General features: G+C 37.7%; 1 pseudogene; it reads right to left on the bottom strand.

Moving 5' to 3' along the window:
• Nucleotides 1-499: 499 nt before the first annotated feature.
• LOC104866893 lies at nucleotides 500-1,254 on the bottom strand (annotated as a pseudogene).
• Nucleotides 1,255-19,728: the final 18,474 nt, after the last annotated feature.

Here is a 19,728-nt window from a genome sequence, read left to right on the forward strand (position 1 = left end):
TTCTGTCCTCATCAATAACCAGCTCTCAGGGACTATGAACTGCTGTGGTAATAGAAAACGCAGCATACCCAGCAGCCGCATTCTTAATGGGGTTCTTTCAATGAGACACCAGTGCCCACCTGGGCAGGGAAGTGTCTGAGCAGAGAAAGAGCTGCCCAAGTTGGAAGGATGAGCAATGGTGACACTAGCGGGGCTCCTCACTCTTCAGGGTGATACATTCCCTCCTCTAGGAGCAAGGTCCAGCAAGGCAAAGCAGTAGCTGGCTGTACTCAATCAGGACAGGTAGAGGGGCTTCTGTCATCTAACTAGGAGTGCGGTCATCTCCTTTCTCTTCCCGTGGTCTTCCAGGGCTGGATGGAGGAGCTGTCTCAGATGTAGAGTCACACAGAGAAAAGCCCACACAGGGCAGATTTCCTGGAGAGGGATGTGAGTTGATGGAGTGTGCTTGTTTCTCCTCCTCCCCTTGGTTCCTGGGCAGGAGGAACTGCAGTGACAGCCATCACAGCACTAGGAAGAGCATCAGCAGGACCACAAGGACCACAAACAGGATGACCACTGCGTTGATCACTGGTCATGTGAGACACATTGCAAGTTTCTTCATCACATTGTCCAGCTGAGACTGAGTGCTCTCCAACTCATGAGAAATCATCCAACATGACTGCCTCTTCCTCTAGCTACCCTCCGATGCGCGAGGACATGCTCTTCAGCACCCCAGTGCTGCCAGAGACCAGCTCCAACTGCTCATCCTGCTGTTCCACAGTCAACTGCTGTTGTGCCTGTTGCTCCTCAGTGAAATGGGAACTGGTTAACTGCAGCTCTCAATCAAAGCGTCCATACAGATCTGTCGTTCCAGTGCTCCAGTTTTGACTGCCACTGTCACCAAGCAGTGCCTATTTTTCCTTTCAGCGAATGCCTGCACAGATGAAGTCGACCTCTGATCCTTTATGTTCCAGACAACTTGCTGAGTACTTTTAATGAAGGCTTTTCATATACTTAATTCAGTTGCATCAAGGTTGAATTTTCTAGGATTTGCTTCAACTATGCTGATAGTTTCATCAAGGTGCCCCAGATACCACTCTATGCTGCCAGAGGTTGTTTCTCAGCTCGTTGGTGGTCCAGTCAATTTCTTCCCTTGTTGCTGCGGAAGGGTCTTGAAGGAGCTCCTTCCATCTTTGAAACAGCCCCTGGGCAGTGTTGACTGCTTTCTGTACCTCTCCCTTCACCACAAAGAAGAGGTCCTCCATGGACATGGAGTCCAGGCCCCCGAGCGGTGCTCGCGCCCTCCTTGGCCTTCCTCTGCTCACTCACTGGCCTTCTGCGCCTCGGCCAGGAGGACCCAGAGCGGCAGGCGTGCGCTCAGACCAGGGTGCCCGACGGCCGCTGGTCCATTGCTTGGTCAGCACCTCAGACCGAATCCCGACCTCATTGAAATTTTTGAGGAGTTTGATAACATAACAAATCTAGCTCATATTGACTAGTATAATATCCAGTTAGCCAGTGTCATTTCATACAACCTAAAGGTCTATTGCACAAATAAATACTTTAAAAACTCTTAGATGGTATGTCATATATTTAGTCCGATATACTGAAATATATCTTCCAAAAATCCCTGTCATATTTCCTGTTTATAAAGTGTTCGTTTGCTAGGTAGCAAAAGTTACAACAGTTTGAAGACCCTAGATATGGGTTTTAAAATTCTACTTCAGAAGTACACATTTAAAGAGGGTATTTTTTTCTATTTCAGAAAACACAGGCTAAATTTTTATCCTTCCATTTTCTTATGTACACATTATCCATATTCCTCAGGAAATTATTGCCCCACAACTATGTTGTAATAAGATTCATAAGTACCTAGAGATCCATCATTCCAGTCATTTCTTACTCATAAATGAACTTCAAAGCACCAAAAACTACAACGGTGCTTCTAACCCCATCAAGAAATTCCATTCAAAGACATTTGTTGGCAAAATTTACCCAACTTTAAGCAATACAGACATTAATTTTGGGATATTTCTACATTTGACTAGAAGAACCATCTGGTTTTTCACAATTATCCCTGTGGATATTTAGTACTCTACTATACCAATGGTAATAAAAACTCATTTCTAAATCTCAATGTTAAAACCTGAGTTATTTCCTACTCTTTTTTTTAAGCACTCATTTTAAAAATTAATGGAAATAGAAAAATATGTAATAGTGACTATAAAACAAAACACTCATTCCACTGGGAAGAATTTGTTTTCATACAGTGAACTAGCTGTTAATATCCAGGAGCATTATTTCAAAGTTTAGAACAGGAGGTGACAGATTGCCCTCATTGACTCAGAGACATTATTTAGCTAATATAATCTAGTTAATGAAGTTGGAATTTCTCCTAGAAATAATATCTGTGCCAGGAGTTGACAGAAATTCAAAAGGTGAAGTTAAGGTATCTTAATGTCTGTAAAAATATTTTGCAAACTGTACTCCTAAAAGTCATCAGTAAGAATTGTGTGATAAAAGAGTGTTAATAAGTATTATATGGGAATTTCCAAATAAATTTGTGAAACACCTAGTACTATATTATATACTCTTTGTTTACCAATGGATATTAGCATATTTAAGACCTTTAAAAATACTGCAATAAAGAATCCTGTTTTACATAATTTAACAAGTGATTCACAGACTTACTGGGAGGATTTGATAACGTCCCTAGAAACCAATAATTTCTGGATACGCAGAAGGTTTAAAACTGTAAACTAAGGGATGGTCCACTGATTAGGGCTGAATTCTCAAAATTGTCTTAGGTCCCTAAGATGATCAAACTCTGAGGGACAAAGATATATTACTTGAAGAGACACAGTTTGGAGCAGTGTAACCCATGTTACCTAAGTCAGGAATTAGTTACAGAGAAATCTTTTTACACTATTCCTGAGAAACTGTGCTTGCTTCAGCAGCACATACACTACGCCTGAGAAACTGCAAGTAGGGAGAGTTTAGCGGTGTTACATAGGAAGGGTTATCTGGTTAAGCAAATAATGAATCCATTTGCAACTTTTATTTGCAAGTGGCTCTTCTAACCAAAAGAGATTTATACCTGGCTATCAACAGCCATGACCACTATGGTATGCAGAATGTTGATCCAACAGAAACATAAACAGAGTGCTCATATTAGAGGTGCATATACCTATACCATCACAAAACCATGTCTGGGGTTACTAAACAAAAATTGATTTTAAGATTTGTGATTAACAGACAGCCTATGAGCTCTACTAATCGCAAGATACCCCAGCAAGCCTTGCCTTTGCTGCCTCTATCATTCTGAACTGTCTTTCAAGCCGTCCTGACACATTGCTTTCTGGTACCAATATTGGGAGCTCTTTTGAGTACAGATATCGGTAACTCTTTGCTTTTCTGGTGTCTTCAGAGCTCTGCAGACTCTTTCAAAGCGAGAAGGCAAATGTTTCCTTTGAGAAACATTACTGAGTGGACAGCAACAGATTCAAGTGTATGTAACAATAGTTTTCTGTATATGAAATCAGAACTAGCTAACGTTCTGCATTTCTGCTACTCCTACATGAAACCTGAATTGCATTGTCCTTTACCCCTGTTGGTACAAGATACACACATGTGTTTGAACTTAGAAGTCACAATTATAGTCAGGTTGTTAAGACTGATGCTCTTTCCCAATGACCATTGTCCTTTACCCCTGTTGGTACAAGATACACACATATGTGTTTGAACTTAGAAGTCACAATTATAGTCAGGTTGTTAAGACTGATGCTCTTTCCCAATGATTCCTCAGCCCCTGTGGGTATCATTGGATATTAACAGTTACTAGAGGGATTTATTCATTTCACTCATTGCACTCAGTCAAGTCACAAGTCCATAGCAGCACAGTTTGTAATAGGTAAATCTTGGAAATAGCCCATTTGCCATCAGTTGGAGACTGGATAAAGAAGATGTGTTTTTTCTATAAAATGGAATACTACTCAGCCATAAAGAATGAGAAATTAGAGTCATTCATAGGAAAATGGATGCATATTGAGGGTATACTCTTAAGTTAAATAAATAAGTCACACATATATAAATACTGAATAGTCTCTGGTGTGAAAAACTGTAATTGTACATAAGATCCTAATGGTATAATTGACAATGTGAAATAGGAAGAAAAAGGCTAAAGGTGTAGGGGAAGTGGGACATATAGGGGAAAGGAAATAGGGGAAAGAAAAAATATGAGAAAATGAAAAAATGGAAATAAAGTATTTGTAAATAGGGAAGGGGGGGTGAAGGGAGAGCAGGGGTAAGGGGAAAAAAATGAGAACTAAGACCTGTCATGTAAAGGTACAAGATCCCAATGATGAATGTAACTGTACTGTATACCTAAAATGTATCAATGAACTCAATGAGGAAAAAAAAGTCACAAGTCTAGGACATTTATGACCCTTGACAGTGGACCCTTGACTTATAAACTGAATTTGTTTAAGAGTGCTGGTTGTAATTCAAATTGGTCAATTGAAAGCTCAGGGTCCTCTGCACAGCCTTCAAAGTCTCCTGTGTACAGGCAGATCTCGGTGTCCTTAGAGAGATATTGGCCCAGGATTTCTCAATCAACCCCACATAGGAAAGGATGTTGTAATGTTCCTTCTAGAACTCTTTAAGGGTTAAATCTGTATCTGAGACCATCTGGAAGCACAAGCAGCCTGCATTTGGGTCATAACTCAAGACTTGGTTCATAAGTTAGAACTAAAATTCTGGTGGTAAACCAAGTTGTTTGCATGTCAGGCCAGTCGTAACTCCAGGGCCCATTGTATATTTATTGTCTTAATACACTCAAGCTACTATAATAAAATATCAGAGGCTGGATGGCTTGAACAACAGACATTTAGTTTTCACAGTTTCCAAAATTGTAGAGTTCAAGATCAATGCACTGGGAAAGCCAATGTCTGGCAAGGACCCTCTTCTTGGTTTGCAGATGGTCATCTTCTTACAGCCTCACATGGAAGAAAGGAAGAAAGAGATAACCTTTCTTATGTACCTTCTTATAAGGGCATCAATCCCTTTCTGAGGCCCCATCCTCATCACCTCAGTATCTTCCAAAGGCCCCATCTGTGGCGGTCCAGCCGTCACAACATGAACATGCCTGAGTCGGGGAGTGAGGATTGAGAAAGGAAAGAACACTCAAGCCTGAGTGTAGACGAAGAGAAGTCTGATTTATTTCACAGAAAGAGCTCCTTTTATAGGTTCACAGCAACAGGAAGCTTTTAAGGGCACACAACAACAAAAAACATCAAGTAACTGTTTTTCAAAGACCGGATTTCCTGACTCTTACAGATAACATCAGATCTTCGGCTAACGAGTTTCCTGTTATGTCAGGGTCAAAGAGTCAAAACAAGCTTAACAAACAGTTTCCTTGAAGAGTAGCAAATGTTGATGCCTTAATTATACAGGAAGAAGTTATTTTCGAAATGTCAAACTCCAGTGGGCCATGACTGGGCCCCGACACTCATCTCCAAATACCACAACATTTGGGGTTTTAATATATGAATTTGAGGAAAACCTAAACATGCAATTCATAACATCCTGCCCTAGCTTCACAAGTGTCTTTGTCAAATGTAAAGTACATTCGTTCCATCCCAACAGCCCCAAAAGTATTTACTCATTCCAGCATCAACTCTAAAATCTAAAGTCTAAAGTCTCATCTAAATCTCATCATTTTGCTATGGACTGCAATATTGATTACACTCAAGGCAGGCTGTAAGCAGTGCAAGCTGTAAAGGGTCAACCCCTCAATTGGCTTGCTTTAAGAAGCAAGTCTGGCCAAAGCCTACATGCTGAAGGCAGAGTAATTCACATCCTAATTCCTTTCCTGCAACTGAAACATTTTTAACTAGAAGAACAACATTCTAAATACAGCCCTGTATTTTGCCTCTTCTGTTCCTAATTTGAGAATGCTTTGTCTTGTTCTTTATAAGCCTTGCTTGTATTAGTATCCATAGAACTGATGACTGCATGTCCTCACACATAGTTCTTCTCTCGCACATAGTTCATTTTTACCCCAGTTGATTACCAATAAAAAACAGTGGCTTGGACTGACCAGAGCCTTTGCACTGGCTCCTGAGTTTTTCTGTCTTTTTAGTTCTGTCTTTTAGGTTTGTTTTGTTTTTGTTTTTGTTTTTGTTTTCCTCAGCCTTGTGCCATAGCACCAAGCAGGAGATCAGAACCTACTGCAGAAGTCTCTGATAATCAACACCCATTGTGGGAACATGAACTACGAGAAATTGCCTGCTCAGTGAACCCCACCCAGAGTGCTTTGACAACACAGTGCTTGCAAAACGAGTGATAGGGACATCTGACAGGAAGCAAAACCCAGAAAAGAGGTAGGTGCTTCTGAGCTGAGTAGGTAGTCAGCTGGGTCTAAAACATGGGCAATCACTTTAGTCTAAAGACCAACATTTCACCTAGCAGAGCAGAAGCTTGAATGGCTCTCGGGCTTGGCTATATGGGCCATAAAACAGAGCACACAGGCACCAAGTTGTCAGTTAAGGATGCAAAGGAGATAACTTTTCTTTGTTGAGCTGTCTGTATACCATTTTTGACATGTTCCCTGAGTTCTGTATCTAAAGTTCTTATTTGTGAAAAAACAATGATTATATTTAACTATCTCTTGCAGCATTTCTTTCAGTACTGTGAGCCAGCACCATGTAGCTTGCTTGTTTAAGAAGGGTGAGGAGCAACTTGTTGTAATGTTGTTCTTATTAGGACATTCTCTGGGAATGCTGCACATCACCACACACAAGTTTACTTGTAATCTATTTGGTGGTTGGGGCAGGGGTGGCATTCGAACCCACAGAGATGTACTCTTAATATTTAGGGTAAGAGACAATATCACTCCAGCAGTATACCCCATATATTGTTTGATATATTCATATTTCAGTTTTGCTACCCCTTTTCTGCTTTTAGTACAAGGAATCTACTGTAACATGTCAATTTTTACCAGATGAGTACAAATTTTTTGTCTTCTTGGAATCTAAATAAAATTGTCTCCTGACCTCCTGATCCTGACATTTCATTACCTAATACTGTCCTTGTTTAGATTTTTCTTATCTCCCAGGAAATGGTTAGTCTTTCTAAATATTATATTACTGAAAAGATTTCCAGACTTTCAGATTAAAGCTCTGACTGGATAACAATATATTTACAATGCTTAGCCCAAACTCTTACCAAATAAATTAAATATAATTGATAAATCTTTAAAAAAAACTCCAGGTTATTAATAGATATCAGCTTAATCTTCTGACTAAGTGGTTTCTAAATTTTAAAAAATACTATGACATCATATTATAGGGGTTCTATAATCATTTAAATTTATTCATATTTTATCTATATACTTATTTAACTTTTGTCATTACTAATTATTTTTAAAATATTTATATTTATTTATATTTATCCATAATTATTTTTATCTGTTTTATTTCATTTATATATTTTAAATATATTTCCTATTATTTTCTTATGACAAATAGATTGACAGGATATGTCATTTTGGATTTGTTTTTGTTTTTCCATTAAGTTTATTGATATAAAAAAATACAGTTACATTTATCATTGGTATCTTGTATTATTGGGATATAACATTTTGGATGTAATTTTTCCTATGGAAAAGGAACTTTTTCCTTTTGAAAAAGGAACTTTTTTCCTTCTCGAAAAGTTCCTTCCCATCAACAAATAGACTCTGGTTTTACCACGTATAAAACCATTTCCACATATGGGACAAATTCATGTGAAATTAGTAACTTTCTGACACTGAAGCAATAGTGAGTGACTTAGTCAAATTTTCATTGCTGTAACAAAATACCTGAGGAGGACTGCTTTTCAAAGAACAGAAGTTTATTTTGGCTCATGGTTCTGGAGGTACAAGGGTAAAGCAGCACTGCACAGGCTCTAGTAAGAGCCCTATAAGCTGTATCACATCATGGCTGGAGCATGTGTGTATCTCTGTGAGATCTCTCTCCCTTGTTTTTATAAAGGCACTGGAATTCAGACATGGAGGCTCCATCCTAGTGACCTGATATGATTACTTCTCAGACGCCTCACATCTAAACATCATAGTCAGATTGTTTCCACCCTCTTAATCCCTTTAACATAAGAGTTTGGGGATAAACTCCTGCTTGGGTCCAGAAAACCAATCATATTCAAATCATGTTAGGTGCCAGCTATTAAGTCCAGGCCCCAGAAAATGGCTTAATAACTGCCATTTATATGCAACGGTGAGGTAGGTTAGAAAAAACCCTGCCATCCCCAGTTAGGGGAAGGAAGGACCTGACTCTGCCTTGAACAGTGATGCTCCCTCATGCCATCTCTACTGTGGAGATGACGGTAGCCATTTCTGTCTGTCTTTAATTCCCAGACTTGTCCTGGGACATGCATTGCTGAAGGTGTTGCATGAAGGGAGAGGAAGCACAGAGAGACACAGGGACACAAGTAGAGAACACAGAAGATGACAGTTAATACTGTTTTGGCCCTAGGCCAATGAAAACAGCCATCTACAGTGTGTGTATGCAAGTACTTGTTATTCCAGAGAAGGCAGGGTGATCTTTTAATTATTAAGCACATTATATCAGTGTTCCGTTACTGTGAAAATACACCTGAAATAATCAACTCAAAAGAGAGAAAGCCCCTTTTTCAATCCATGAATAGTTGGCTCTGTCGCTTTAAGCTTGTGGCAGCACAGTGCATCATGGTGGTCATGTTTGGTGGAAGAGGCCTAACATTTTTCATATGGATCCCATCTCCTAAAGGGTGTGCCACAGGGTCACAACAAAGTCATTAGCATATGAGCCCTTGGGGGGACTTTCAAAATCTAAGCTATAGTACATATTAAAGAAATACAATTCCATTATTGCCAGGTACACATTATTAGGAAGTGGGACAAGGAAGTAAAATTTAGACAATACTCCTTTAAAAGAATTGTTTTAGAGAATGCCTGAATGACTTTTAATTAATGAATCAATTATTTCAGGATAAATGAATATTTCTAAAGTGCTTGAGGTGCTATTTCCGAATATAAGTTACTGCCTATAATTTGTCTTATATTATGTATTACACAATTATAGCTTTCTTTATATCTTTCCCAGCAATGGCCTCCACTTGATCTCATATGGACACAGCAGGATACTGACCGAGAGCTTCACCTTGAGTCTCTAATCACACAGGCATGAGAGCACTTTATCCCAGAGTTATGTACAAAACCTTCAGGCTTGCTATTTTCCTGGGCAATAACCCAAACCAGAAATCATTCTTATCAACTATCTTCTCCACCTATGTCCCAGTATTGCTCTATGTTTCCTTTTCCCACCCTGAATTTCTCAGTCTCTCTACTTTCCAAAGTTTTCCACTGAAACATCATAAATAAGCTCTTCTATTGCTAGCCACACAAAGCTTTCTGCCCTGCTAAAATCTCTCTCCACTAAATTGTTGTTCTCTAAGTCAGCAGGCTTCAGGAAACAGTTCTAGCTCATTTCTTACTCCTCTGTGTCTAGGGCTTGGGAAAAGGGATCAGAATTTTAAGAAATCATTCATGCCATATCCAGACCTTTTTTTCCCTACTGTATAAAATCTGTTTACAGTTTCAGACTTTGCCATTTGGCTATATAACTGGTATAAAATCTAACTGTATTATAAGCATATATGATATCATTGAAAGGAGTGGGAAATAATGGTACTAGGGAAATTTGAAAATGAATGTGTACAATAAGACTGAAGGAAAAATAAACTGCACATAGCTACTGCTACTGAATTCTAGTTAAAGTTGTCTTCAATGAAACTATGGATTAATAATTCTGATTCTGCTATACATGTGTACTGGTAGTGAACCCTTATGTCAATGAGTAGTAGATGGTGGGAGCCATCTTTAGATCACAGGCAAGCAAAAGGAAGGGGTAGAATAATCACTGTGATAATGAATTAGAATTTGAAACATTGGTGTAAGCTTATATTTACCTTAAAATAGATCAAGATGGTATTGAGTGTATTAATCAGCTTTCCCATTGTTGGAACAAAATACCCAACACCCTTGACTTATACAAAGAGATGTTTATTTGGCCTCCTATTCTTATAGGATTTATCCCACAGCCAGTTGGCTCTAAGGAAGAAATAGCATGAAGTGCCTGGCTAAGGAATAGCTGCTCAGCTATGACATCCAGGAAACAGAGTGAGAGGAGGAGCCAGGGGCAAGATATACCCTTCCAGTTTACACTCCAAGTGCCCCACCTCCCCAAGCTCCACCTCCTAACAGTGTCCAAAGACATGAGACTTGAGGACATTTAGGTCTAAACTATAAAACTAGGCATGATGGATAGCACAGCCTATAATGCCAGTACTCTGGGAGGCTGAGGCAGGAAGATCACAAGTTCCAGCCCAGCCTGAGCAACTTAGCGAGTTAGCAAGATCCTGTCTCTAAATAATAAAAGGAGACAAATCTCTCATGTAGAATCCCAACTAATTTCTGTAGATACTGTACCCTCAAGGAGATGGGAGCATAACTCCTAAGTCCATGATTTGGGGCTGTACATAGAGACTTCTTTCCAAAGAGTACATCAGTGCTCACCACCAGGAAGAGAAGTCCCAAGATGTTACTTCACTGCATAGAAAGCACAGGATCAGCAACACTTTCCTCACATAAAGAAGCCAAGAATGGTTGGTTTCAATAGAGGTTTGATGGTCAGCCCATCTTGTCCCACAGCCAACACAAGGACATGTGTGTACCCCTCTTGTGCTGCAGGTGAAGGACCTCATTCCTTTTATGCCAAGAACGGAGAAAGCCTTAGGATTGGCTGGGTGTCACAGGATATGGAATGAAGTACACTTCAAACACTGGTGAAGGAAATATACTCCCAAACAAGGTCATATGACCAGTACAGGCTGTGAGGGCTCCTTATCGCCACAAAAGGAAATGTTCTAGCTCCAAGGCACACCCCTGCAGCCAAGCAAGGCTCATCATGACTGCCTTTCTCAGTTGCTCTAACTCACAGGAATATACAGCAAACACTGCAACCAGTAGGACCTCCTTTTGAAAAAGGAAGTACAGAAAATGTAATTAACTTCATAGTGAGTGACAGAGGTAAGCCACCTTAAATATCAAGGGAATATAGTGAGCCATTATTACTACAAAAACAATTACTTTAGCAAATTAAGTTTTTGATCTGGCTGCTCTTTTACATAGCATAAAGTTTTCTCAGTGTTCATTTGCATTGTAATATAAATGCATATTTTCAAATACAGCAACCATACCATTATATGTTTCCACCAGAAACATGAGGGTTTCGATTTCTACATCTTTATCATCCTTTTCATTATAACCATCTTAATGAGTATGAAGTGTTATCTTTTGGTTTTGATATGTATTTCCCCAGTGACTAATTTTGTATGCTTTTGTTTGAGCACTTGTATATATTATTTGGAGAAATGTTTGCTCAAATCTTTTTCCTATTTCTGAAACTGGGCTATTATCTTTTTATTATAAAGTTGTAAGGATTAATTATAGAATCTGGATTCTGACAAGTCGTGTGTGTGTGTGTGTGTGTGTGTGTGTGTGTTTTGCAATTATTTTCTTCCTTTCTGTGGAAATTCATGGGTCACTCTCTATGTTGGCCTTTGATGTACAAAATTCTTAATATTGATATATTTCAATGCATCTAATTTTTCCTTTGTTACTTAGGATTTGGGTGTTGTATGGAAGAAATCATTGCCTATATAAGGACATGAAGATTAACTCATGTTTCATTTTTAGCCAGGCATGTTGGCGCATACCTGTAATCTCAGCACTCTGGAGGCTGAGGCAGGAGGATCATCAGGAGTTGTAGGTTGGCCTGTGCTACATAGTGAGTTTAAGTCCATCCTGAACTACATAGTAAGACGTTGTGTTAAAAAAAAAAAGCAAAATTATTGGCTATGAAACAGAGTCTGTTCTTGTATGTTTTGAATAGATGATGACAGATCTCAAATGCTATAATATTTTAATTGTGAATGAATACATTTAAAAGTAATATACACAATTTTATTTTTAAATCAAACTTCAAATAGGCACTCATAATTTCTTTTGAAAAGTTTTGCAGCTTATTTCTATTATTTTAGGTGCTATTAGTTAACATATTGACCTTCTCGTAAACAATAAAGGATTTAAAACATTTCCGTGATAAATTTATTCTTTGCAACTTGCATAAAATTAGTCATGTGTTTTAATTATGCCCTTTATACTCTTGCAAATTTCATATTATTTTATACAAATAGTTTGTTTAGACTTATTTTCAAGATTCTCAATTTCTTTGATCACCATTCCTTCTTGCATTTGACCTCCCTTTTAGAATAACCTTTCTTCTTCCTTAACTACATTCTTTAGAAGCTACTAAGTATAGATCTGTTTTGTTGCCTGAAAATGCCTTTATTTTGCTTGATCTTTGTCTTAAGAGTTAGTTTCAGTGTTTACAAAGTTATTTTTTCAGATGTTGTTCTCATGTCTTCTGCTGCTATTGCTGCTGCTGAAGTCACAGCTGCAGTGCAGACCAGGTGCCAACTGGCTGTCGTTTCCTTCTGGGTAACTTTAGGGTTTGTTTCTGGTTTTGTATCTTCTGTGGTTTCATTTCAATCTTTCCGGTATAAATTTATTTTGATATATTCTAGTTGCTACAAACAGATTGAGATCTTCCACTAATTCTACAAGATGGGCAATCACCATTTCTTCAAATACTGCTGATTCTCCATTCCCTTTATTTTTTTGTCTAACCATAAACTTATTCCCTTGGTTCTTCTCAAAACTTTGGGGGCAGGTGGTCACATGAGGAATTTATTAACCATTACAGATCTTTATTCAAAGGGTGAGCAGGGAGGCTGAGTCTATATTCCTAACAAATTACCAGGTGAAGTTCTTGTAACATGGTGTTAGAATTTCTCTTTCTGAGCTCCACACATCTTAACATCTATTTCGTATTTCACATCTCCTATTTTTCTGTTACTTTCATTCTGCCTGTTTTCCAGTTAACTTGTTTCTCTTCCCTTACATCTCTTATGCACTTCAACCCCTTTATTTTTCAGCAACTACATCTTTCCTTGCTAAATGTCATGGCTAGTGCTTTATTATATATTTCTGAATATTTTAAATTGTGCCATACTGTTTTCACATTTTTTGGCTTCATATCTTACTTTTTTAAATAGATATCAAATATTGTTTTATTTCTACACCTATGGAACTGTATTTTATAATTCCCATTTTTCAAATTGTTGAGAATCTAAATGTATAATAAGTTACCCACACAACTCTCATATGTGTAGTTTATATCCTTTGCAAGTTTGATAATCTTTGCTTTTGAGCTCATATTTGTTAATATTTAGAAAACAGAGAATGCAAAATGAAGATACCTTCATCAAAGTAGATTTGGTTTCCCTCTGCCATGAGCTGCCAAACTGTGATCAAAGTTACCTTTGGGGTTTCTGAGGTTTAGCAATTTGCTACTCACAATTTCTTAATGATGGTGACAATTTGTTACTGCCTTGTTTGGAACCCTCCTTTCTTGTGTGTGCATTGTTTACAAGTCCTCTTTCTTTCTTTCTCTCTTTCTTTCTTTTTCTTTTTCTCCTTCCTTTCTTCCTTCCTCCCTTCCTTCCTTCTCTCTTAGCCCTTTGGAGATTTTTTGTACTTCCTTCAAACCTCTCAAATCAATTATGTTCATTTTGAGTTTTCACACTAAATAAATAATAAATGTTTGAGGAGACAAATGCATTTAATCTGATTTAAACATTGTAAATGTTATGTATTGAAACATTACATAATGCCCCATTAATATATTTTCTTTTATGTTTTATGTATAGTTTATAAATAAAATAATTTAATAAAAGCATCCAAACTATGTTTTATGGTATGTATGGCTTTTTTCTCCCAATGAGAAGGCCCCCCTACACACAAAAACCTGTAAGTATTCAACCCATTATGTTCCCAGAGCTGTACGTTATAAAAGGAATTTTCATCAGAATTGCTCCTATAATTGGCTATGTATGACTTTGAATTCATTACATGGTTATTTCCCCAGATCCTAACCATAATGTTTGAATACATTTCAGTAGCTGGAAAAAAGTCATATTAAATTACCAACTCATAGAGTAAGCACTATAGAAAATAGGTCCAAGTAGATCCTGTTATCTCTCTGTACCGAAGAATAAGTCAAAAACAATACTATACCTCCAGGAGAAGCACAGAGACTGTGGCATCTATCAACAGCTGGAAAATGCAGAGTGGTAATTCTAACATGCTCATTGTAATTCTTTAATTTAGTTAGCGCAAATGATCATTCATTGTCAGGAAGTACTAGTGAATTTTCATAAATTGAGTTGGTTGATGACACGGATAAAAGTTGCTATTCCAGATGTATTCTTTTTAATGGGCTAATTTATTATAGAGATAATACTATGTAACCAGTTATTTACCAATGAGGAATTTTTTTTTAATGTCAAAAAACAAAAAACATCAAGAATAATTATCTTTCCCTGGAAGAAACAGTAATACATATTTGTTGTTCTGCCTCAGGACATATAAACTCCCCAGCTCTGTGCCACAGTTTAGTTATCAGAGATTTTTGACCATTTCCTGTTACACAAGATATCTCACTGATTGATCACACTAATGATCATAATACAGCCTCAAGAGCAAAAAGGGGACAGTTTCTTAAAGGCCCAAATGCAATCTAGGCTTGTCAGAAAATAGTAATTAGAGGAATTTTACAGCTCAGTGAAGTTTTTGACAGATCATCAGCCTGGCTCAATTTGACATATTCTATACAAAATGAAAAATAAGTTAGAATATTTTTGTATGTAGAATTTTTGGTAAAATTTTTGTGTTTTGGAAGGTATTTATACTATACATACAAGGTAATTTTTTATTTGATGACTTGAAACTCATCTAATTTGAGTGAGACCCATAGTAAGAGAAGTGTTCATCCTGGAAAAGCTACACTGTAAAACCTGGAGTTCTGTGATTCCCCAGTGGCACAGTAAATTTAATAGTAGGGCAGACTAAATGCTTTGGGGATATTTTTACCCACAGTTGTACATAGCACATTACACAATGCAAAATATAAAGGCATAGCTATAAGGGACAGAGGATGGATGAGTGGATAGATGGATGGATGGATGGATGGATAGGAAAAGAAAAAAATGAAATCATTTGTTTAAGTAGAATTATACTGCTCTATTTCTTCTTATTGTAACTCATATTATATAAACAAGGGCTGATCAAAAACTATGGTGTGTGTTTAAATAAAAATAATTGTTACAGTAAAACACATATTGCCATACTCACCCTCAAAATACTCTACCTCACTTTAAACACACAAATCTCATCATTCTTCCCACTCTGTGAAGCAGTTCTGGTTGTCCTCTTTGGTGTCTTTATAAAGTGTATTCAAAAATACACTTAATGCTGCTGCTGAGTTCCAGCCAATGGAGAGAGAAGATCATAAAAACATTACGGTGTGTTCTCATCCAACTTATTTGCCAGATCTGGCATTATGAAACTTCTGGCTCTTCGCCCTAAATCAAATGATCATGAAAGGTAAAGATATTGAATCAATTCAGGATATCAAGGCAGACAAAACAACACAACTAAAGACCCTCACGAAAGAGAGTTTCCAGAACTACTTCAGAAAGCGGCAAAAATGATAGGATATTTGCAGCAAGGGGGAATGTTTTGAGAGGGATTAATAGCAGTTTTCTTGTACTGTAATAACTTTAAAAATTTTAAACATTAACCGTTTTTTGTCATATCTCATATTATTGTTTGAGTGGAGTTTTTGCCTTTTAATCTCAACTTTATACCATTCATAATTGCATCTGAGTTACATTGCATTTCTTCATATTGATCTTACAGATCACTAATTTACTTTTCAATTGTGTGTAATATCCTATTTAATATATTTACTTCATTATTATTTCAATGTTTACATTTTCAATTTATAGAAGTTCTATTTGGTCTCTGATACTGTATTTATTCTTTTGATCACTTAAATGTCTTTTCAAGGTTTAATAGATAAATGTAATATCTGACTTTGCTGATTCTCATTCAGAGTGAACTATTTCCTTGCACATTGTGTAACTTTAAATGGAGAGCTCATCTTTAGACTGTTTCTATGGGAAATCTCTGACCTTCACTGTGTGTGTGTGCTTTTCCAAGTTGTTCATGAGTTTCACTGGCCTATGATGGCTTGTCATGTTGATTCTCAGCTTTTAAGTTCATGTATCATACAGTGTGGTATATATTTGAATCACAATCCATGACGACAAACCTGTTATAATACAAATTCTCTAGAGGAAACATTGCCCTGCAGACTTAGCTAGAAAAACTTCCACATAGTCCTCCTATGTGTGTGAGTGGCTTCACTTTGTAGATACTTTTATTGAGAGAGTTGCCTTTCAAGAGTCCCACTTTTCATGTGGTCTCATTTCTAATTCCTGCCTCTTGTAGAATCCTAGCTTTGTCATGTGTTTCTTTCTCCACGTTGTTATTAAATCCCTCACTTATGACGACTACCCTCACTAATCCCCTACAAACACACACACACCAGAAGTAGCTCCTACAGTATTATATATGGCTATTTACTTTGTCTCTAGAAATTATGTTTCATGAGCTAATCTATACATTAAAGAATACTTTTTAAAAAATTGTTCATCTAGAATTTTCTGGCATCTTGTCATGGGAAGATATGCAGGTTATTTCATATAAATTATTGTCTGAAAAAAATTATTATGTAATAATACATTAGCAAGGTGTGCGAGATGATGAATTCTTGAGAAAGAGTTTAATTTTCTGAGGATGAAAAAAAATGAGTGGGGAGAAAGAGGAGAAAGGCACACACACCAGGCAAGTAGCACCTGTGAGAAATTCACAAAAGGAAAGGGTAAACCAGTTGTCTTCCATGATTGACAAGGAAAAAAATCACTGACTTTGTCAGGGAGGGATGGTAGATAAAGGCATAGAAGAGAGGAAAGGAGTGTGGTGGATTATTTTTTCTGGGAGGTGATAAGAATTTTATACAAAAGATTTGTATCAGGTTGCTTTTGAAAGAAGTAAATAGTATGTGTGGCTTTAAGATTCATCCCAGATTCCTAGTTCCACTGAGGGAAGAGACATAAGAAAAAAGCACAAGAGTTTTTAAATGAAAGTTGATTTGACCAAAAGAGATACCACAGAACAGAGGGCTGACTGTTGAAGTCCAAAAGGAGATTGAACCCTCTGATACAATTTGACATTGAGCAAGTGTTGACAGATTAGCATCCACAAGCACTCCTGACAAGATATAGTTCCCTTAGGCTGTGGACAAACCTCAAAAGAGGCAACTGACAGTCTGCAATATGCACTCCACTTTATTCTATCTTGTCCACATTTTATGATTTCTAATCAGATTTCTTTGAGTGCCCCATTTTTCACTGCAGCATCTTCATCTCAGCACATTTATCAGCTATAACTTCATCAGAGCATCTGAGTGCACCATTTACAAAATTGCTTCTTGCTGAAAGTTAGAGACTACAAAGCAGTTCAATTCTCCAGAACGAAAGAGAAGAAAGAAGTACTATCTGGAGACTCCAGCATAGATGACCTTCATTTTTCTCACAAAATACACCTGTGAGGTGTTGTGCCAATAACTTCATGTTACAGTAAGATAAAACTAAATTGTCATTGGGTTGGTAATGCATGCTGGCTTTCCCTATAGGTGGATAAGAGGAAAAAGTAAATGTTTTGATGCAATGGAAAAACTCAAATTGCATGCTGAAGAGTTTTGATATGCAGAATGTCCACAAGCCAGCTTCTGTTCTCTCTCAAATCCTCCAGCTCATAATATAGTCAGTTAATCTCACTACAAAAGAGAAATCAATAGCCACTCTGTTTTATGCCCTTCCCTATGTTCTCAAGCTTCCCTTACACACATACTCAAAGGCCTACAGTAGAGGAGCAGCAAATCCTCTAGTTTCTAGAAGCTGCCAGAGCTATCAGTTCAACTTTGAAAAAGCAGTCTCTTCTGTTGACAAAATTGCTCATGCTTATTGTATCATCCCCACACTCATGTAATGCTAATCACTACAGCATGACATGATGAGCTTCAAAGGTTTCATTCGCAATTATAACCTGTGAGTAATCTGGTAAATATTATTTGTGAAAGCATCATCAGGACCCTAAAGTCACAGATTCCCTCAGGTAAACAATCATGGCAAGCAGGTTGGCATTTCCAGTGTACCTTCTGCTAAACCTCCAAGGTCATATCCCTCTGGCCAGATCAGCCTCTCTCTGTTCTAACTGTGCCACTAAGCCAGCCACAAGTCCAGAGCAGGTGATTTCCCTTCTTTGTACCTTTATATTTCAACCAGCAGAGTGAGATTAGGTTACTATTTGCAACCAGGCTTACAGAGTTCAATAAATGTCAATGAGCCCATGACTATAAATTTTCTTGAAATACGTCTGCAAAAGTACCAGGTGTGATTCTCCTAACTCCTAGTTACTTGAAATTGTAAATATTTAGTTTGAAAGTTGAATGGAGGCCATTTTATTATACTTCTGAGCCATTTCACAAAACAAAGTATCCTTGTTGAACACATACATACACAAAACACCTGTCACACGTGGGTATTCACCAGATCTCATCCTTTCTAAAATCATACACTACATAATTTATTTTTAAAATATGCAAACAAATAAAACAACACTCCAGCTGCCTCATCAAAAGTTACTGCCCATATGAGCATTAACTTCCAGGACTTTCAGACTGGATGGGTGGCTCTTTACTAAATCTGTTTTGTATCCAGTCCAACGGAAAGGAAGCAGCTGATGGTGGTGAATTCCAAAAGCCGTACAGTGACCAGCAGCAGCAAAGTACCCATTGCTGCCCATATGGTCACATGGTTATAATTCATAATCACAAATACTATACTTGTATCTCTTCTCTTTCTCTCTCGCTCTCTCTCTCTCTCTCTCTCTCTCTCTCTCTGCTTATGTCTAGATGTCCCCCCAAAGCCTCATGCTTTTTCAGAGGTGGCTGAAACTAGAGTGTGTGACTGATTTATGGTGGGGCTTGACTTAAGGGCATTAAGATGAAGGACATGAGCGTTACCTTCTCTGAACAAAAAGGAACAGAAAGATGCTGTTAAGGCTTCTTGTTGCTTTTGCTGCCTCCGCTGCCATGAGTTGTTGCCCCTCTGCCACTATATCTTGGAGCCTGCTGCTTATGGACTGAAACCTCAACAAACTATGAGTTAAATAAACCCTTTCCCCTTATTAGAACCAATATGTAAATGAAGTGATTGAAGGTTACATCAACATGCATCTGGATTTTTAACAGCGGAAGTATCTGAATATGCTGTCAGTTATTCCATTTTCAAGTCACTCCTCTTTTCTTCTTCCTCTCTCCACCTACGGGTTTTATGTAAACCTTTTTTTTTTTTTCAGAAGAGTCACTATTTCAGAACATTTACTGGTCGTGCTTAACACCAGCTCTCTCTCATCACTTTCGTTTTCCCCCAGCAATCTTCTCATCTCAGAGATGCTGCTTCAGTTTGGATAAGAGGGGTAGGAAGACACAGTGCAGCAAGTGGTGTGTGTTGGTACAAGGCTCAGAGGCTCTCAGACCTGCATGCTCAGTTGAAATGGCACATCATTTCTTTGCTTCCTTATACAGAGACAGCCATGCGTCTGATTTTGTGAAATAAATCTGA

Source organism: Fukomys damarensis, unplaced genomic scaffold, assembly GCF_012274545.1.
Source record: "Fukomys damarensis isolate Sample0158 unplaced genomic scaffold, DMR_v1.0_HiC HiC_scaffold_14, whole genome shotgun sequence".
Taxonomy (NCBI): Eukaryota; Metazoa; Chordata; class Mammalia; order Rodentia; family Bathyergidae; genus Fukomys; species Fukomys damarensis.